This window comes from Balaenoptera physalus (assembly GCF_965194825.1).
Source record: "Balaenoptera physalus genome assembly, chromosome: 18".
Lineage (NCBI taxonomy): Eukaryota > Metazoa > Chordata > Mammalia > Artiodactyla > Balaenopteridae > Balaenoptera > Balaenoptera physalus.
This window is the reverse complement of record NC_138899.1, coordinates 13,000,539-13,023,258: the sequence shown is the minus strand read 5'-3', so window position 1 is coordinate 13,023,258 and position 22,720 is coordinate 13,000,539. Positions and strand designations below refer to the sequence as shown.

General features: G+C 44.8%; 1 protein-coding gene across 12 annotated transcripts in view; it reads left to right on the top strand.

Annotated features, from left to right (window-relative positions):
- Positions 1-22,720, top strand: part of MBNL2 (muscleblind like splicing regulator 2) — a 158,444-nt gene that overhangs the window by 81,556 nt on the left and 54,168 nt on the right. The window lies entirely within an intron of this gene.

Here is a 22,720-nt window from a genome sequence, read left to right as displayed (position 1 = left end):
TTTTGAGCCATAGAGCTATTATAATAATAGGGATTACATCTTTGGGAGTTTGCCTGTGCCACTCATTCAGATGTCATTTGAAGAGCTACACTGGTGCTTTTGTTTCCTGACAAGCACTGGCCAGCTGCCCTAATGCCTGCAGGCTCCACTTCATAGAGAACCTGCACATTGACCTGCCCATTCAGAAGCTGTTGTTAGGGCCTTACCTTTATACCCCCACAGCACAGTCACTGACAATGACTCCAGATCAATACTCCTCTCAGAGTTGTCTAGGAAGTCCCACCAGCTGTCACGTAAGGATAATTAACACATCTCTCTCAATTAGGCATGCTGGTGGAAGAATTTCAAACATTTGGCCGGATAACAAATCCATCCCCTCCGTTAGAGAAAGGTCATTGCTCTGGCCATCTGGATATTTACTTTTCTTCAGAAATGAACTTCATGGAATTTTCTGTTGGGAGGGGAAAATGATGAGGACAAAGGGAATTTCCTAGTAAAAATAATCTCCCATTCTACACCAGCCATGCCCACATACCAGCAATCTTAGATTTTACATCCAACCCTGATTTTATTTATTCCACTGTCTATCATATACATCATGCTGAGTCTGCACACTGTTACAGAGGAACTGTCTTAGAGGACCTGACATGTTACTATCGTTCTCTGTAGAAGAGTACATATATCTTTTGCCATCTATGTGTTCATCAGAGGTACCAGCAACCACTTTGGGGGAAGTTGGAAAAGAAAAGACACTGGGAAGAATGCAAGGATGGCTAAGTTCCTATGCTTAAGAGCGATACAGGTTAGCAGGAGGGAACACACAAGTGACTGTAATACAATAGTCATAATCCTTAACTGCCAACAAGATAGATGAAGCAAAGCCCTGTAGGAGGAAGAGACATGTCTGAGGGGGACTAGGAAGGCTCAGCGGACAGGAGGGCGCCTGAGATGGGCCTGGGAGGTGGGGGAAGAGGGCATTTGAGGCAGAAAGAGCTGTGTGAGAGTGAGCTTGGGGGCAGGAGAGTGCGGGGTGTTTGCAATCTGAGAGTAACGCAGTTGGACTGCAGTGTAGAGGAATATGGGGCGTATCGGGAGATGAAATAACAATGATATGTCAAAACTGGGTCAAGGGAGAACTGGAACGCCAAAGTGAAGAATTTAGAATTAATTTGGCAAGTCAGGACCATGAAGGATTTTGAGCAGGGAGATGAAAATTTGGGGAAAAAAGACCTTTGCGACTGCTCCAGGTTGGATTGCATCCCGCCTCCACTCGCTCACTCCACCCCACCCCTACCCCTGCCCAAGTCCTATGTTGAAGTCCAAGCCCTCCGTGTCTCAGAATGTGGCCTTGTTTGGAGAGAAGGCCCTTACAGTGGTGATCAAGAGAAAGCAAGGTCATTAGGGTGGGCCCTAATTCAATGTGCCTAGTGTTCTTATTAAAAGGGGAAATTTGGACACAGAGATATGCATACAGAAAAGACAGTGCACAGAGACACAGGGAGAAGACAGGCATCTACGAATCAAGGAGAGAGGCCTGGAACAGATCCTCCCCTGGAGCCCTCAGAGGGAGCGTGGCCCTGCCAACACCTTGGCTTCGGACTTCTAGTCTCCGGAACTGTGAGACAATGAATCTCTGTGGTGTGAGCCTCCCCATCTACACCTTGTTAAGGCAGCCCTAGCAAACTAATACGGTGACAGTGTGTGAGATGGGCCAGAGTGGGCAGAATCAGGGCTCTAGGAATGAAATAGCACGTGCCTCACAGAGGATGGTGGCAATGAGAAATGGTGGCAGAAGGAAGAGAGAGAGATGGAAAGTGTCATGGAGAGAGGCGCTTATGACTGAGCCCCTGGCAAGAGTGTCAAGGTGTAAGGTACAGCCAATCAATAGGCAGTTCCTCACGCTTTGCTCAGGGCTCAGACTGGGCATGAAAAGGCCTGGGTTCTCATTAACCCTGGCTCTAGCTCCAGGGTGTTCTGTGATCCCAGACCGGTCATGTTCTCTCTCTAGCCCAGTGTCTCTACTGTAAAAGGAGGGGATTGCACTAGATCATCTCACAGATTCCAGTTCCAAGAATTTGGATTTTATGATGCTAATTACATAAAGAAGTTTTGTGTTAAGGTACAATAAAGACACGTTTGTGTGTGTGTTTGCGTGTGTACATGAGTGAGCTTTATAACCACGCTGTTTCTAAAAGGAACCTGAGGGAACTTTAAGAATTCAGCATCACTGTTTTTAAAAGGGACAACAAAGTAGAATATCAATCCAGAAGAAACCATTACAGGTCACCTGAGATGAACTCATTATTGGATTTGAACTTTAGCTCTGAGTTTCCTGGCAGTTGAGGCAAAAAGAAAAATATATGCTCATTGTCTGATAAAAATCAGTGTAATATGATTAGTTCTTGAGAAAAACATCTAGATATGCTGAGCGCTCAGATAAGATTTCACCTAAAAATACGCTGATTCAAGATATATTAAGCCATGCAAAAATCCATCCTGTTTAATCCAATAATTCCACTTAATCTGAAGAAAGAAAAACAGGGCAGGAAGGATGACTGTGCGTGTGAAAACGCTGGTCACAAAAGTATTTATGGAAGCGCAAAACTGTGATCGAAAGGAGAGAAATAGTTAAGTTAATCGTGCTACCTCCTTTCAGGGTAATACAAAGCAGGCATCGTAAATGAAACTCTCCATCAGCAGAGAGGAACAAACACGCTAATGATAGGCTCAGTGAGCATAATCGAGAGATGAAATGATCTGGTCAGCAAGATTTTAACTATATAAAAATAGGGAAAACATCAAAAGGGAGTCCTCAAACAGTAATAATGATGAGAGCATGGGGCTCTTAAGAGTGATTCCCCTCCCCCATACTTCCCAAATTTTTTTTTTTAATTAATTAATTTATTTATTTTTGGCTGTGTTGGGTCTTCGTTTCTGTGCGAGGGCTTTCTCTAGTTGTGGCGAGTGGGGGCCACTCTTCATCGCGGTGCACGGGCCTCTCACTATCGCGGCCTCTCTAGTTGCGGAGCACAGGCTCCAGACGCGCATGCTCAGTAGTTGTGGCTCACGGGCCTAGTTGCTCCGCGGCATGTGGGATCTTCCCAGACCAGGGCTCGAACCCGTGTCCCCTGCATTGGCAGGCAGATTCTCAACCACTGCGCCACCAGGGAAGCCTCCAAATTTTTAATAATGTTTTACAATTAAATTTAAGAGAACAAGCCAGCTCACATACTGAAGCTTTGCTTTCTAGCTATTCTTTAGGGGATTTTATTTTTTAGTTCAAAGGAAAGGAAACATTTTCAGAAATGCAAAAATAGCAAACTGAGATTGCATTACTTGGAAAAAGCTGTTGATCAATTTCTTGAGATGGCTTTTGTGTCTTAGAAATGACTCTTTTTTAACCGTGTGCATGTTGGTGGTCACTCAGAAGCTCTCCTTGTTTGCTTCTGAGGTTCCTGCAAAGCTGGCGGAATTAAGCCGGTGCTGAGATGCTATTAGGCGGATAGTGACGGGTTGGGATCCATCCGTCCTCCGCCCCTCGTGCCTTCCTAGGCCCGCACATCTTGGTGAAGCCCTTCCCGTGAGCTCCCAGGCACCGACAGTCCTCCTTCTGCATAACCTGCCCCATCGGTCGCTACAGATCATTCTTCTCTGTGCCGATCTTGATCTTGTTACTTCTCTGAAGAGAGGATAAGAGCTTCTACCCAGTACTAATTCGAATGGAACCAACTAATTATGACCAAGAACTAGCTCTTAGTGTTGAGTTGAAACATTGAACAGTTTTTAATTTTCAAATCCCTATGGCCCGTGAGGACAATCTAGAAATGGGCCATCGTAGGCAATAACTTGAAAAATTGACTCATAGAAGAGAAGCATAGGCGCACGTGTCACAGAATGGTCCAGCCTTTGGCAAAGCCCTTCCACACATAGAAAAAACCATCAATGTAAGAAACCACATTAATAGAATGAAGGGGGAAAAAAGTACATCACTTCAACTGACGCAAAAAAAAGCATCTGATGAAGTCCAACACCCTCATGTGAGAAAAAAGAGGTAAGTTTCTCTTGTGCTTGCAGCACTTCTCCCACTTTAGCTCTCTTTTCTAGGTTCTTTTCCTAATTTCATGGGTTTGATTTTTTTTTTTTTTTTTGGCTGCATTGGGTCTTCGTTGATGCGCACGGGCTTCCTCTAGTTGCGGCGAGCAGGGGCTACTCTTCGTTGTGGTGCGCGGACTTCTCATTGCGGTGGCTTCTCTTGTTGTGGAGCATGGGCTCTAGGCATGCAGACTTCTGTATATTTAAAATGGATAACACAGGGATAGCACAGGGAACTCTGCTCAATATTATGTAACAACTTAAATCGGAAAAGAATTTGAAAAAGAATAGATACATATATATGTATAATTGAATCACTTTGCTGTAAAGCTGAAACTAATACAATATTGTTAATCAACTATACTCCAGTATAAACTAAAAAGTTTAGAGGACCTGCCTAGCAGTCCAGTGGTTAAGATGCCGTGCTTCCAATGCAGGGGGAAGTGGTTCGATCCCTGGTCTGGGAACTAAGATCCCACATTCCGCAGGGTGTGGTCCAAAAGTAAAAAAAAAAAAAAAAAAAGTTTAAAACTAAATTAATTAATTAAAAAACTTTTTAAAGTTACTGTGAATTCAGTTAACTGTTGTGTGTTTCTGTATTTTATTGGTGACAACAGCATTTTATAACCTTGGAGACTGTAATACGTACATTTACATGGTCTACAAGCAATGTTTGGTGGCACACGCATCCGTGTTCCCCTGGCAAAAACTCCCCTCCACTGGCGCAGCAATGCTTTATACAGGGAAGCGCTGATAATTTCAGAGTAAAGGTAGTTCCAGAAAATTCTTAGAAGGAATTGCATGTATATATGCCAAAAAGAAATAAATTCCCCAATACCTCAGGACCATGAACTTGAAAATGGAGGCTCCCAGCGGTGCATTCTAAGTTTTAAAGGTCCAATGGCTCTTAGCATCCTAACATTTTCCAGGCTAAAGGAAGGTCCAATGTGTTCACTTTAAATCCTGAAACTAGAAACTGAGCTGTCAATTTGATTATTCTGAGGCAAATATTCAGTGGTTTTCTCTGCTTTCCTTCTTTTTCACTCATCTAGCCGCCCTCCTGCCCTCTCACCATGCGTTGTTAGGCCCAGCGCCTTCACAGAGGGCAGAGCAGGAGAAACGCATGTTCTCATCAGCCAATATTCTCTTTGTGAGATACTCCTCAAAGTAAAAATAAAAAGTCGTATTGAACTGTAGGGTGAAACTGGGGAAGTAAGATTTGAGGATTACTTTATATTGTCAGGTGTAAAATGGGCTGGCAGCAGTTTGACCAGGAGTGTTCCAGGCTCCGTCATAAAGACCTTCCTCCCCTTACTGTTCTTCTTAGAGGTGCATCTGCAGGCTGCTGATGGATGGCTTTATCCCCGCAGCTCAGCTCCAAGAGCTGGGAGTGAAGACGGCCTGATCCGTTCCCAGCAGTTTGGCTGTTAAGACTGAGATGGAGGCTGTGGGGATCGCCACCCATTTCCTTTCAAGGAAGAGAGTGGGAAAGGTCTGGGGGCTGGAGATAGGTCCCCCCTCTCCACCCGCCCCATATCTGGGCCTCTTGTATTGAAGCCTTCTGTGCTCTCCGTGCCTTGCTCCCGGTCACAAGGGCAGTGCTATATGGAGCTCTGCATGAGATCAGCAATATTTAGTGATGGGAAGGCTGACATAATGCACTTTCTCATAATTTATTAAAGCTGCTAATACATTCTAAAAATATGTGAAGAACGTGGAAACCTCTGGTAATATCGCCCAGTGCATTAACCCACCATTGATTTTGCACCTCAATCAGAGTAAAAGCCAAAGTCCTTCTGAGGAGTCTGGTCACCAGGCTCTGGTCACTTCGCCCTCCTCACCTCTCCCATCTCAGTTACTGCTCTTACAAACTCTGCTCCAGCCATTGCTCTGCTTGCTCTTCTAGAACACTCTAGGCGCACTCCTGCCGCCGGACCATTGAACTTCCTGTCTCCTCTTACCAGAATTTACCAGGCTTGTTCCCCTGCCTCTGCCAGGTCTCAGCTGGCAGCTTCTCACTGAGACCTCCCGCAGTCACGCTAACAGAAACCGCCAAGTCCCCCAGCCACACACTTCCTATCTCACTTAGGTTTCTTTTTCTGCGTAGCCCTTACCCCCATCACACTCACTATAGATTTTACTTATTGATCTTGTTTAGTGTCTGTCTTCCCTCATTAAATGTAAGCTCCATTGAGGGTAGGAACTTCTGCCTGTTTTTCTCATTATTCTCTCTCCCTTGCTGAGAACAGTGGCTGACACAGAGGAGGGAGGTGCTCATGAAATATGCATTGAGTGAATGAATGTCTGGAAGTGGTAGTGAATTCTGTCTAAGAACGTGATTATTGGAAGCATCATGCCATGATATTTTTCCTCTACTAAGACAATCAGCAGCTTGGACACTGAGGTCAGAAACTGTAGGTCTGAGGGCTTCTAGGTGGAGGGGAGGAGGTCAGATGACAGGACGCAAGGAATTTTGCCCTTGGCTTTCAAGACAGTTAAGTTAGAATCCTGACTCTACCACCTACTAGCTCTGTGACCACCGACAAGCTATGTAACGTAGGTGAGTTACTTCTCTCAGTTCACTCAATATGTAACAGGAAGATAAGGATACAAAATTCCAGGGTTGTGGTGAGAATCAGGGTCAATGTATGTAAAACGTCTGACATATAGCAAACCTTTGTGACATTTTTATATATGTAAATCATTTCTATTAATTTGTAGTTGTTTGTGTTATTGGTAAAAGTAAGAATTCACATACTTGTTGGTATTTTCATTTTAGGAAACACATTCAGTCATTTTAAAACTAACTTGCAATAGTATTTTTGTCTTTGTGGAAAAAAAAAAAAGTCTACTCTATACGCTTTTATTAGATTCCAGTATGTATTTGTACTATTTAAGAATCCTTAAGTGGGACAAAGTAGCCTCTGAATCAGTGAAAATCATCTTCAAGTTATACTTGCTTGTCCCCTAGATCTCATCCCGCAAGGTATACAAGGGTCTTCTTGTCTTGCAAAATCCATGTCTCCCCAAGGTTCATTTGTTAAGCAAATGTTGATGGTGTACAAGCTCTGCCTCTGCCGGGCACTGTGCTCTACATTTTGGCTATTCTGAGGCAAATGAGAGCACTTCTGCTCAGGAGAAACTTACAGTAAGACCTGAGATTGGGTCCCGAGAATCCTGATGATAGGAACAGGCATCAGGTGTGATGTACCGCCGAGCGGTGCAGGCTGCTAAAACAGCCCAGGGCAGGCAAAACCGCACAAAAGTAAACAGGCTGGAGAATGATTCACATGGAGGAAGGTCAGTTAAACTGGGCCTTGGAGGGGAAGTGGAATTTGAACAATTTGAAAAAGGAAAGAAAAGACAGGAGTGGACACGGCTTCAGCAAAGTCACAGAGGAGCCAAGGGATGCATGGGGATTCGGGTGTCCCAGCTCCAACTGGATGTGGCTCTAGGCTGCAAGAAAGCAGAGCAGCAGGGGGGAGACTGGAAAGGAAGCTCGTTCTCCGACAACATGGGAGGCCTTGCTCACAGATAAGGACATCTGGACGTGAGTCAGGAAGGAATGGTGTTCCCTGAGGTTCTCAGAGGGAGACTGATGCACCTGGGGCCATAACTGAGGAGGTGTGTTCATGGCTGCCAATACCTTTCAGATGCCCAGGACTTCCAAATGTACATCTCCACCCCACACCTCTCTCTTGAACTTGAGATTCCTATATCCAGTTGCCTCCTTGACATGCCTACTTCGATATGCTATAAGCATCTCAAACTCAGTACGTCCAAAAACACAGCTCCTGCGATTTCCCCAATACTGGCTTGATCCATGCCTTTCTGCATCTCAGATGACATCAATTCCACCTTTCCGGTAGGTCATCCCAAAACCCTACCCTGATCTCTTTCACACTCTATATCCAGCATGGCAGGAAATCCTGTTGGATCTACTTTCAAAATATCACCAGAAGCCACCACTTCTCCCCACCTCCTTTGCCACCAGCCTGGTCTAAACCATCACAGTTCTTCCCCCGGATGACCGTGCAGCGTAACTGGCCTCACTGTGCCTCTGGCCCCCACTGTCTATCCTCAACACGGCAGCCGGGGCAACCCTTCTAAAATAGCAGTCAGATCATGTCACTCCTCCGCTCAAAACCACCATTTCCTTCAAAGTAAACAGAGGTCTTAAAGTGGCCTACAGGGCCCAGCATGACCCTGTTGCATCTCTGACCTCCTCTTCAACTCTGCCCTGCCTCTGGGTGGCCAGGGCCTCTGGCCTCCTGGTACCCCTCCGGGAGCATTAGCTGCAGACGCTCCAGGCACACTTCCTTCTTGGGGCGTTTGCACTGGTTGTTCTCTGCACCTGAAATGAGCTGCTTCGGTCAGGCCAGGCTCAACTGTCCACCTCCTCCGAGTCTTTGCTCCAAAACCACCTTCTCAGGAAGGCTGACCCTGCCTACTGAATTTAACAGGGCAATCCAACCCCCTGCAGTCCTCCTCATCCTACTTATCTCGCCCTTTCTTCCCCCATAGAACTTGACACATTCAACCCTGAGACTTCCTCATTTTTATGCTAGGTACTGCTCATTGCCTGTCTGCCCGAAGTAGAAGCTGAGCTCCATGAGGACAGGGTATCTGTGAGTTGTGTTACTGATACAGCCTCTGTTCCTAGAGCATCTCCTGGCACACAGGAGACCAGCGTTTGCCAAGTGAGCGAAGGGCAGGGCGCTGCAGGAAGGGAGGCGGGTGAGTGGTCTCGCGTCAGCGTCGGGCCACACATCCGACCCTTCACTGGCCTGACGGAGGCAGGCGGATGGAAAGGGAGGGACAATGCAGGAGATGGAGTGGATGTGTATCCAGGGCCAGGTGACTCCACATGGGAGACGCGGGGCTTTGTGAAGAGATGAGGCACCAGCCACAGGTTCAGTGCCGGCTGGCCCTGTGAGAGTCCCTGGGCTGCGTGCTTCGCCCTGCTCCCCTGTCCTTAGGATCACAGAAGCGACCAGGTGAAACTGAGTAGACAGAAATGAACAAAATACCAGTCCTAGAAAAACAGCTCAAAACTGCATGCACTCCCCGCGGATCCCACTAAGTGTCAGCCCTGCCCTGCTCAACTCTGCCATGCCAGGCCAGGCAGACGTTCCGCGCTGGGGCCATCCAGGGAGGTGCAGAGTGCCCCAACGTCCACCGACTATTCCTGGGGAACTGCCCTCATCCGGGGCTTTAGGCCTTTTCAATAAGCAAAGCACAGACGTGTGCCTAAAACGTACACGCATTAGTCTTGAACTATGGTTTGATATACGCATAATCCATTTATCTCCCTGACATTCAGGTGCCTCCCTTGCAGATTCTGAAAGCTTGTGCTCTCCCCAAACAGGGTAGTCGCTAGGCCTGTTAGTGGCGCCTCCTTCTGCCCTAAGGCCTGCAGATGTGCTGGCAGGGGTCTACTTTGGTCGTTCCCCTCAATTATTAGTTCGATGTGTTAAAATTCAACCATATTTATTAAATGTACTCACTCACTTTAATTGGATTTGTAAGAATGCCTGATTTATGAAACACTACATGGATCCTTTCAGCTAATATTAAACTCAAATATTACTCGTTACTATGGTTTCTTCCCTGTCTTCCATTCATGTGTATATGCATTGTAGATCTATGTATCTAGAGTTTCTTAAAGTTAGGAACAATTTATCTTTCATCTTTGTATCCACTTGGGCCTAGCACCGTACCAGGCATATTGTTGGAATTAATAATTTATATTCTCAGAGCATGGCAGTTTTGGCTGAGCCAGGTTGGATCAGTTCAAATCTTGGATCTTCCCCTTACTTGCTGTGTGGCCTTGGGAAGGTTACTTAACCTCTCTGAGCCTTGGTTTCCACTTTTGCAAAATAGGGATTAAAATAAGAGTTACCCTAGAGGCTTATAATGAACACTAACAAGGTCATTCCTGTAAAGCTCTTAGCACCATACTTGGCACATCATAAGCATTCAGTAAATGTCACTTGTATAAGTATATGAACATGTGAAAGAAGCACGGGGACCAACAGCAGCGGCTCAGGAGTAACCCTGTGGAAATTCTGGTTCTGCCTTTTGCTCCTTGTATGACCTGGGACAAGGTGGGTACTCTAGCCAGGTCTCGGTTCTCTCATGTATCAGATGGAGATATTAATAGCACCTCCCCTTCTGATAGGTTTGCCTGAGACAATGCAGGTGAAACACTTAGCACAGTGCCTAGTATGTATTTAATAATAAGTAGTCAATAATAATAATAATATCAGTATTTATTTGTACTCAATCAATGTTACCAAGTATTACTACCATATATGTAATTCTCTTAAAAAACAACAACAACAAAAAAAACCACTGGACTCTCTAATAAGGGATTGATTCCGTTTACAAATAAATGTGACCAGCAGTTGCTAGACTACGAGGAGCTTAAGTATCCAACCTGCAGCCACTAACGGGGAACATGGGGGTTTGCTGAGGGACAACACTTCTTCCACACACAGTCCTAAGAGCGAAAGGGAATAATGTCATATCTCAGTGTTTGGCTGAATCTGACCAGAGGGGCTCCAGAGTCTGGAGCTAGTTCTGCCCCCTGGACCAAAGAGATGCTGACTGAGCTGCTGACTGTGTGTCCACCCTCCTAGGTGCATCCCAGAGAAATATTCAGCAGCAGGAAGTCTGAGAAAAATAAGCAGAGTGTCAGCTGAGGGTGGGTGACAGTGAGGACAAATTCAGGTAGATGGTCCTTGGTGGGTCTGCAGGTGGGTAGCAGCTGTCCCCCAGTGGGTCACAGGGCCCAGCCTGTGGGCAGGGTTTTCTGGATGCAGAGGCCAAGCAGAGCTCTGACCCGAGGAGGGAGCCTGGAGTGAGGCAGTTTCTCAGCCCTTGGACTTGGAAGTGAAGAGAGAAACCCTGTGGTACCCACTGGGACACCCACTAGGCAGACAAGGTGAAGAGGAAAGCAGAAAGTTGGGACGTAGCACAGAGCAGTCATCTAGCCATCAAAACAGGGGGCCTGACTCGGTATCAGCCAGGGGCAAACAGCCAGCCTCAGTTAAGGATTTGTCCTGGGAGCCTGGGAGAGAATGAATGGGTGAGGCGGTCAGAAGGGTGGGAGTAGGGCAGACCTGGGCTGGACTCGGTAGCCTTCGTCCTTGCACCCCGTCCTCTAACATCGTCGCTTGGTGTGTCCAAGTACCTGTGAAGGTGGCCTCACTTCCCAGAAACGCACATCAACCTTTTTTAAAAGACACTTCAAAATGCTGGCCAAATTTACACACTTTCTTTGACTTCCCTCCTGCTTGACTGAGTGATTCCTCCCCCTTCCCCCATCTGCCTCCTCCATACAAATTTACTATCAAGGACAATCTTCATCGAGTCTTTCTCTGTAATCAGGACATAAAAATTATCCCAACATTTCTCTTTGAAAATGGGATCTTCAGAGACTCAGTAGGCCTTTATGCATTACTAATAAGTTCTATAGTGAAACATTTTGTCTTTTACTAAAATAAATCTCTCCTATTAAATCTACCATGTGAAAAATCTAATAGTGTTTAGGCTGACAAAATTTCATTTGCAGAAAATCGTTGTACTTGTTAAGGATTTGGGAGTTGTTGTAGTTTGTTTTTGATAAGACAAGGGGATCTTGTTACTTGAGTTCGCGAAAAAAATTAGAATACCCATTCGCAGAACCAAATCTTTGTGTCAGAAGATAGCATAGCGTTTTGCTGGTTGTAGCCTCCAATCTCATGAAAAAAAATACATCATCTAGCATTTCTTATAAGTGATTGTACTTGTTTCCAAGGCTGCTGTAACGAGTACCACAAACCAGGTGGCTTAGAACAACAGAAGTTTATTCTCTCACAGTTTTGGAAGCTCAAAGTCTGAAACCAAGGTGTCAGCAGGGCCATACTTCCTCTAAAGGTCTAGGGAAGGAACTGTTCCAGGCCTCTCTCCCAGCTTCTGGCAGCCGCAGACGTTCCTTGGCTTAGAGATAGCCATCTTTTTCCTGTGTCTCTTCACATTGTCTGTCCCTGTGTCTAAATTTTCCCTTTTTATAAGGACACCAGTCATGTTGGATTAAAGCCCACCTAGATGACCTTATCTTAACCTAATTACCTCTGTAAAAGACCCTATCTCCAAATAAGGTCACATTCCAAGGAACTGGGGCTTAAGACATCAACACGTCTCTCCAGGAAGACACAATTCAACCCACAACACGATCGTCCCATGTCACCTCCCTAATATTCATTAGTATGCAAGGGGTCCACTCTGCTCTGAACAAATCTTTTGTATGTTACCCTGCAGCTTCCCCCCCCCTGACAGCAAAGGGCAAGGGAGGGCACATTTTTTAGTAATGGGGGTCCAGAATTCAGCCTGGTCGACTTTGGCAACTTGGCCTTGGAAAGTATCTTCAGATCTCTCGGAGCTTCATTTTCCTTACCTTTAAATTGGAATAATATATTACAAGAATGTTGTGAAGCTGTAATAAGATATTATGTGTGAAGAATGCTTTTTAAGGTGCAATAGGAACGTTGCATTGGATTTTCAGTTTCTTAAAAATGGCTCTTCAGAGGGCCAACAGCACAGGCTGCCATCCGGCCTGGGTCGGATGCCCAGCTCTGCCCCTGACTACTTGTGTGACTCTGGGAAGTCACTTCCCCTCTCTGTGCCTCCCTTTTATCCCATAAAATGAGAATATTAACAGTTCCTCTGTTAAGCACTTGCATTGAAGATTAGAGTGTGATGTACCAAAAGCACTTAGAAACTCCTGGTACATGATATGTGCACTATTATATAAGTCTTTGCTATTTTTATTGAGGGTAAGATCACATCTCAGTACCCTGTGTGCAATTCCACCCCAGTTTCTGGCCTCGAGCAGATGTTCCACAATGTTTGCTGAATGAATAAAGGAATGGAGGCCCACAGCTCCTGCCCTTAGGAGACAAGACACTAAAGCCCTCACCTCTGCTCCGTAATGCGGCTCAGCTGACCCTCCCGTAAGCGGTGCAGAACTGGCCCTGCAGTGACGCAGGGGCCACGCCCGCCCGTGCCTCCCCAGACTGTGTTTCCTGAATCAAGTGCAGCTTCCTCCGGCAGCTGCTCAGTTTGCAGGTCAGTCTCAAGGCAGCGAGTAATACACACCAGCCCAAGAGGAATGTGCTTTCCAGTGTTACTAAAACTGAATGCACCCTGAAAAGGACACTCTACCCTTCCATCTCCTTCCAGCGCTTCTTCACCTGATTGGCCCTGTTTTCCTGGTCTTTTTCCCCATCTTCCTCCCCTTCCTGCCCATCCCTTCCCAATGCCCCATCCATACCTCATCCACCCCTCCTCCCACCTCCTCCTGGAAGCCTTACCCAGCTTGACACCAACAACCAGGGCACTCTGGCCTTGTCACAAGTATATTTATAATGAGGTACGATATGCAAAATATTTTAATATAAATACCTCCCAGGGCAGTGACCAATCTGAATGCCCCAGAGCTGGGTCAGGGAGGCCCCCTCTTGCTGTGTCAGATTTAACTCTTTGATCCCTGGGATGCAGGAGGGAGAGGTGGTAGGATCTGGGAGAAGGGGCTAGAGTGACCAGAGAAGTGGGGAAAACACCTGACATTCCACAGGCTTGGGACTGTGGCTATTTTCTAAGTGGAACCGAGGTATTTATACCCACTAAATGTCAGCCTTTAAGGCTGACTGTCTGCCAGTGTCCGAATTCCAGGAAGATCCCTGTGGGGGGGAGGGTAGGTGATTGACCACGTGGTTTTCAAATCAGACTGAAAGAGACCATACAATAACAGAAAGTGTAAAATAAAGTTTGTGTCTTTGGCTAGATTTCACTTATTTGGAAAATGACCAGTTTCTAATCATACTGATCAGCTGATGATAAAAAAAACAGTAGCCAATATTTCCTAAGCATTTGCTTTGTTTCAGGTGCCATGTGAAGGCCTTTATAAGGCTTCGGGAACTTGACCGCCCCCCCAGAGTGGTCATGAATTAGTCTGGCTCGTTTTAATTTTCCAAATCGCCAACCCTTACTCCCTACCCACCTCCCTCAGCATACACCCAACTAGATAATCTGATAAAGATCTTAGTCCGAACGTGATATGTGCCTTCCACTAGAGTCATCCCTGGCCCCTAAGCTAGGCAGAGTTCCCTACAATGTGTTCACAAAGCGCCTTGAATTCCCCCGTATTGTGGCATTGCTCGCTCTGTGTTTTGACTGCCCATTTAATATCACAGGGCTCGGCACGTGATTTCCTGGAGGAGAGAAAGGAGGACAGTCGTTTGATAACGTGCACTGAGTGCCCACCGTGTGAGGGTCCCTGTACTGAGAAGTATAAGACATAGACCAGAAGGGCCTGCCCTCCCCACACAGGAAACATCCTAATGCTGTGAGATTAATATTGCACAGAGCTTCTGTTTCACCCATGGCCACAGCCGTGCATACACGGATGAATGTGATGTCAGGAAACTAGACACTATGAAGTCAGGCAGCAGCTAGACCGGTTTTGTGTTATGTCGGTACATTACCACCACCCACACTACCCAGTGTTCCTCTGTGACTCAGAAGACATTAATCTTTTAGCTAAATAAAATAATTTTCAAATGAAGCATCTGATGCTTGGAAATCAGTTTCCTTAAACCTCTGGAAAATGGAGGGACTATTTTTGGTCTCACTGATTTCTCTTAACTGGCACATTTTCAGTTAACATATAAAGTTAACAAGATGGATAATCCTTACCAGTAAAGATAGGGCTTGGCTCCTCAATCAAACTGACAAACAGCTCTTTCCAGTCATAAGACACAGTAGTCTGAGACACTTAAACTGCCCAGGCTCAAGGACAGAGAAAAGAAGTTGAAGAGGAAAACAGTGAAGAAGAATTCTTCACGTAATTGGAGAATCAAGGGAAGGAGACACGCTCAGTACATTTTGAAGCATATATAAAAATATAAACTTGAGTCTTCATGTTAATAAATAAATTGATTGATTAATTAAACTTCTCAGGCAGCCAAATCCATTTAAAAAAAATTGAAACGTGCTTTGAAATGGCAAACTACAAGCAATTCACCCTCTTTGCCTCTCCTCCCCATTTATTAATTTTTATGTTTCATCTGCTTAAACGGTCACAAATTAGGTCTTAACTGCACAATAGTGCTTGAAGGAATAGCAGTTACATTGGCATGACTATAATGGTCACAAATCTGCTCCTAGAGCACTGGTGATGGCCCCAAGGTCTTCCAGCCTCTCCGGGGATAACAGGCTGCCCTAAATGCAAACCTAGACGGGGCAGACTCAGAAGCATTCGCAGCTCCCTGTAAGGAAGGGAAAAACGCCAGCCTTGGGGAAGAGGGCTGGACCTCACCTGCTCAAACCAAGGCCTCTGGGTTTTCTTTCCCACTTTCAAAAACCTTGAGAGATTTTGAAACTAGGGAAACTGAGGCTGCGAGCATCTGATCCCCCCAGCCAGTTTAGTCACTTAGAAAACGTCTGCTAAACACTTTACATGTCACAGGGACCAAAGCAGTGGTCTATTTGACTGAATTTTCCACTGTAGGTACTTAATAAATCCTCCTAGACTTAATCGATTTTGACTTAATTTGCCACGTCTGCTGATGCACTTCATGCCCCGTCTGTCACATAGACTGCCCACAATTCTCATAACATATTGGGACTGTTGCCAACATACCTCCCAGGTGTCACCCTTCACTGTAACTGTTGGTTTATGTGGCTTTCTCCTTTTACTAGATTAGGAACATTCAAGGGGGAAATAAATAGATGTAGAATTGACAATGTATAGCAAATTATGATTTTTTCAGAGCAACTGTGGCTGTCTCTCGAGCTCTCACAAACATCGGAAGGAGTTGAGAGATGGCAACATGATCACCCCCATTTGACAGATAAGAAAATTGAGGCACAGAATATTATACATTATCTGCAGAAGTTAATCTAACCATTTAGGGATGAAGCCACAGCCAGAATTCCAGGATTTTCCCACTATAATGCATAGCTTCTTTAAACTCTAGATTAGTCATGCCATGTTAATCAGGCCTGGCAAGTTTCAGCAGAACAGATATCAAAGAAAAACAGATCTGAGGTTCTTCTGAAGAGAGAAATGGCCAAGGCTGGTGCTGATTGTGAGAACAAGAATAGTGTTAAAGAGCTTGGGAGATAGGCCAGAGAGAAGCACTGTGATACAGAAACTGAACTAGTTATCAGGAAGGTTGTTTTTATTTTTATTTTATTTATTTATTTATTTGCTTGGTTTCTGGCTGCATTGGGTTTTCGTTGCTGCGCGCGGGCTTCCTCTAGCTGTGGTGAGCGGGGGCTACTCTTTGTTGCAGTGCGCGGGCTTCTCATTGCGGTGGCTTATCTTGTTGTGGAGCGTGGGCTCTAGGCGCACGGCCTTCAGTAGTTGCAGCACGTGGGCTCAGTAGTTGCAGCGCACAGGCTCTAGAGTGCAGGCTCAGTAGTTGTGGTGCATGGGCTTAGCTCCTCTGCGGCACATGGGATCTTCCCGGAACAGGGATCGAACCCGTGTCCCCTGCATTGCCAGGTGGCTTCTTAACCACTGCGCCACCAGGGAAGTCCCAGGAAGGTTGTTTTTAATACCATGTATTTTTATCTACTCTGCGGAGAGGGTGTTGGTAATAGTAATAATGAGGAGGAGGAGGAGGAGGGGGATAATAATAAAAACTTATAGAGGGCTTACTATGTGCCAGGAACTGTTCAAACACTGTATATGCATTAAATCTTAATCCTTACCAAAGTCTATGAGGGGGGAACTATTGTTATCCCCATTTTACAGATGTGGCAACTGGAGGCCACAAGGTCCCATGGCAAGAACAGCAGAGCTGGATTTTGAGCCCAAGTAGTCCAGTTCCAGAGACTGTTCCCTTTACCACTGGTTTCAACTGCTTCTCCAGGGAAGGTTCCAAGACAGAACGGGCTTCAGGAATGACTCCAGGACATCAGGATTTCGCTAAGTTGGTTTCACGCATGTGGAACGCGAGGGAATCTGAGAGGTTCTTCAGTGGCTTCCATGGACCTCCCAAGCAGGCTCCTGGACTCAGAGCATCCCAGCAGGCCACTTTGGGAACGCATACCATTTGCCCCCAATCTTAGAGTCAGATTCTCCGTTCCACAGCCAGGCCTGCTCCCCTGAAAACACCATCACATGCTGAAAGCAGTGAGCAGCCAAGACCCAACGGGAAGAGGAGGAATTCAGTGGATCAGGCTGTGACCCTGGGCCTCAACCGGAATTATCTCCCAAAAGGGCCTTTGTAGAGTCTGCTGATCAATGGTGTGGCCCACACTAAGAAACAATTTAAATTATCCCCAAGTCGTACAGCAGGGGTCTATTGTCAGTTTGAATTGCAGATCATATAAAGTCCATTGCTTTTCCCATGGAAAATTAATGGGATATAGTTGTCTGTTAGCTATTCCTATGGGCCAAATTCCTATTGTTAATCCCTTTAATAATCTCCTAATTAATCTGTTTTCTTTTTTGCTTCCATATTTTAATTGACTTTTTCAATTAGGAGCATACTAGGAAAAGATTCTAAAAATTCCTGGTTTTAAAATAAGCAATTGGAAAACCTCATTTTCCAATTATGCTTTTCCTTTCTCACACCAACCTGATTCTGAAATCTTTTCTTAGCCAAAGCTGCATTTATTCTCTCCCACGTCGTGCAATGTAATGACCATGTAATTCCCATAGCTCCGATCTGTTGTTCTGACAAGTACATATTACAGTTATTCAGCATCTTTCCTCATCCCGTTAAGAATCAACATGGGTATTCTGCATTAGAATCTTTCATGGTCGCTTATATTAATACACTTAATTCAGCTTGAAATTCTTACTTGCTTCTAACCATCCTCCCTAAACTAAATTTTCCTGGAGTAGAGATTATTTTGGGAAGCAGAATGAAGTGCACAAATCCTATGGAAACTACGTCAGAATTCTGTTACTGTTTTTAAATAAGCGGATTCCAAACAATGCAAACCATAACAACATTAGAGATACAAAATCTAATAATCAGGGTAAGATTTTATATGCAGCGTAAAACATAAATCTGATCTTGCTCTTCTCCTGCTTCAAAACTTTCAGTGGCAATGAAGTTCATAGCCCTTAACTTGACTCCCAAAGTTCTTTGTTATCTGGTTCTAGTCTACTTCTTCCCGTTTTATCTCTTATCATCCCCCCACTGCAACCCACACCCCCTTCTGTATTCCAGCCTTGAGAAACTTCAAGAAGGCCCCCAGATGGTACATTCTCCTAGCACGTCCTCTTCCTTTTGTCCTCATTTTGTATTCTCCCCCTCAACACACAAATACACACACACACACACACACACACACACACACTTTAGCCCTCACTCACTCCCTTGCCAAGTTCCTTCTCATCCTTCAGGTCTCAGTTTAAATATGGCACTTCTTCAGAGCCCTCCTTTGCCACCAGTCGCAGTTCTGACCCTCTCCCACCATTCTCTCTCAGCCTTCTCCTCCAGAACAAGGACCACAGTTTGTAATTATACATTTATCTGTGTCACTGTTTGGCTAATATCCGTCTTCACCACCTGACTGCAGGCTTCAGGCAGGGAGGCAGCAGATCTTGTGTTTACTCACCTTTAGTTAACTAGCACTTAGCACAAGGCCTGGCACACGGCAAGGTCTCAATAAATATTTGTTGAATGAAGGAAGGAATGAGACCCTAGCCTGGAAATAGACCAGGAACAATGGTGAGTGTGATCCAGACCACCTGTCGTTTCTAAACCTGCTGCATCCCACCCAGGGTGGGCGGAGCCCCTGAGGGCTGCAATCGCCACATTAGACCCTGATGTGGGACCATCTGCCTAGACTCCTCCAGGGCTCCCATTTTCCAGTTCTAGAAGATTCTTCACAAAGACTCTGGAATGGTGCCCTCCCACTCCATCCCACAGAAGCTGTGCCAGTCCCCTTCTCCAGGGGCTGGACCCTACCTCTCTTATCTTTCGGAAACAGTGTTTAACCAAGGGAGGAAGAGTTAAAATAAAACAAAAAAAAAACAATCCTAGCAGCCACAGGAAGACTTTCCCAAGACGTTTTCATCTTCATTTCTTGGACTAAAATTGGGAGACACTATTTTTGACACTTCTGTTTTGTTTCACAATGATATACAAAGATGCTTTACATTTCTGCTCACTGCCCTCTCCCATCGGGTTATGACAACTTGCTTTGATAATCAACAGTATTTGTACGATGATACGTATCCTGACAAATCTTACGCCTTAACAAAAACTTCCTTACCAATTGTTTACTGTGTCAAATAGTTATATTTTGACAGTAACGTTTCCTTTAGGATTTTAGAGTCCTATAGTATCCCTTACTAAAATTCTGCTGCCTAGAGTTTCCCAGGCTTTGAATTTGTCTGCCTCATACATCTGTGCTGCAACACCCTTCAAAATATTGATGCTAGACCGAACTACGTTCCAGGGCTCTCTCCTCAAATATGGACACTTGCAGAAATATCCTGTACACTTGAAAATAATCTTAAATATAAGGTATTTGAATAAGTATAATTAAGTGCTGATTGCTTTTATCATGTTTTGAAATGAAAAGCTACTCTAGAGAAGAAACAAAAAGCCAATCAAAATATAACTAAATCTGTAATCCTGCACTTACTGTAAAGAAAATGACATACAAATATCTTTTCTTTCTTTGGTAATGCTGACAACACTTCCCCAGTGCTTACTACGTGCCAGGCATTCTCTACACCTTGTGCCTGTATTAGCTCATCTAATGCTACAACAGCCTTCAGAGGAAAACACAATAATTATTTTCACTGTATAGATGAAAACGCTAATATACAAGAAATTCAAGTAATTTGCTCGAAGTTACAAAGGTAGGAAAAAGCAGAGCCAACTTATGTGCCCAGGCATCTGCCTCCAGAGCCTGTAAGCCTAACCACTCCTCTGACCCCCTTCCGATAGACAGACCCAGGCAAATGATCTTTTTCCACTCCCAAATCCTCATATATATTCTATTATGTTTTAAATTGTGTTAAGTAGCCTATTATTCTATGAAGGAGAATGCTAGATTTTTATCCTCCCTGGATTTTAACTGTTGCTAATAAATAGGTTAGTACAGTGATGTAATTGAGTCAGATAAACCTAGATTTAAAATCCAGCCCTACCACTTACCAATTATATAAACTTTGGAAAGTTTCTTGAGCTTTCTGAGTACATTTGCTGTTTTGTAAAATAGGGATCATTACAGCTGTTATAAGGAGAAGATGAGATAACCATGATTAAATTGTCTGGTACATGGGTAATCAATAATATACCTCACTCCAAGTATGTAAGTAAGAACAGTTGGAAATTGTATTAATTCTCATGGAAAAGAAGGTTCCATCAATAAATTACTAATTCGATGTTGTAAATCATGTTCCATTGGCTGAAAATAGTTTATGTAGTTCCCGAAGAGTCCCAGTTGTATCAAGAGATGACAGTGTTAGGCTTCCCTGGTGGCGCAGTGGTTGAGAGTCTGCCTGCCAATGCAGGGGACACGGGTTCGAGCCCTGGTCTGGGAAGATCCCACATGCCGCGGAGCAACTAGGCCCGTGAGCCACAACTACTGAGCCTGCGCGTCTGGAGCCTGTGCTCCGCAACAAAAGAGGCTGCGATAGTCAGAGGCCTGCACACCGCGCTGAAGAGTGGCCCCCGCTTGCCGCAACTAAAGAAAGCCCTCGCACAGGAACGAAGACCCAACACAGCCATAAATCAAAAATAAATAAATAAATAATTAAAAAAAAAAACTTGCTTTAAAAAGAAAAAAAAAGAGATGACAGCATTAACAAAAAAACTATATGTTTCTAGGCTAATTGAAATTTTTACCTGAAGCTACAAAGCATTACATTAGAAGACTAATGATCAAATTGACAATTATATGAATGAGCAAAATATAATAGCCAAACTGGTAGAAGTGTGGATGTTTCACAAACTCCAACTCCATTCTATGGAACTCTGCTTTCCCAAATCCCCGCATGAGGCCCTTTGTACATTTGTGCACATAGGCCCATACGTGTACCCTGTATACGTGAGCCTCTCTGGGTGTCATCTTCCAAGTGAACTAACTGTGTTTGAAGAGAGTTTGAACTGAGCTTGTCAGAGAGAAGCCTGGGGAGACTTATCCTCTATACAAGAAATGTCACTCTGTTCAATTCTCCTCCACCCCTGATGATGGGCAGTAACTACGTGCCGTGACCACCTCCCACAGTAGATGATAAGAATGTATTTGGACACCTGACATAAGGCAGCCAACCCAGAGACTGGTCACATTCCTGTGCGCTAGGAGCTGGCCCAATCCGAATGCTTTCTCGGAGATTTTATTTTAGAAAATCCAGAGACTTGGGCAACTGTCAAGGGAGGACAGAAAGAGAAGTAAAATAAGACATGCCTGAAGCAGGTTGGTAGGGCTGGAGGGAACCTAGGACATCACAAAACAATGAGCAAAGTAAAGTTAGGATTAAAACTTTACCGTAAAAATCTGCAGACAGAAGTAGATGGAGAGAGAAAGAGATTCCTAGACGGCTTTGACTTGGATTATTTTTTTTTTAACTTTTTATTTCGTATTGGAGTACAGTTGATTAACAATGTTGTGTTAGTTTCAGGTGTACAACAAAGTGGATTATTTTAAATTGTGGGTCCAGTTTGCCAGTATTTTAACAGTGGACCTTCTAGTACTTGACCCAAGATGTCTGTTTCCTCCCTTAGGATGCTGAATGAAACATCGACAATATGAACTTGAGCCTAAGGAGACATGCTGACCTTGCCCATTGTTACAGAATAACTTTAGCAGAAACGTGACCCATTCCTTCTGGGGTCCCTGGTGCCCGCCTCTGCGTCCTCCCTACAGAGGGCGGCGCAGCCTCTCATGCTGCTAACGCGGGTTGATGAGTGCAGAGCACCAAGCTGAGCCCAGGACCCCTGTCTGCCCTTCTCCGCGGCAGTGTAGGAGGCTGACATTCGGGAGGGAGCCTGCGCCACCACAAGTGCAGCTGAAATGAGCAGGGGGCAGCGTGCGAACTCCAGATGTTTAGAATTAGGATGACTATAAACAAATTTGTTTGCCCAGATCCACCCAGCTTGCTTTTTAAAATTACTTTTATATTTGGTAAACAAACCCATATTCTCTTTTCTTGGTTGCAAATAAGACTAATTCTTTAGGGAATGACAGCCCCCATACTGGTTAACACAGTTCGTTATTCTTTCTCCAGAAATTGCATAATTCACACATCAACATGATTCTCTCAGTTGGTAGTTTTGAAAACTTGGGAACTCAGTATGAACACTACCATTTGTGATTACTCTTCAAGACTGGTTTTAGGCACACCTGTCACCTAGTTAATTTTTTTTTTCACTTTGCCAGCTTTAACATCCCGATGTTACTTTAGCTGTAAACACTCTTCACTACCTCATATGGTGACATTTAATTTTATACAACTGTCACGGGAGTGGGGCAGGGACATGGGCTGCGGCTTTCATGTATCATAGCAAAGTGCTCCGTTGCAGGTGATTATCTGAGTTCATGCCTGGAAATTTCACCTGTGCATCAGTTACTAAGAAATGTCCGCTCCTATTCTACCACCGCC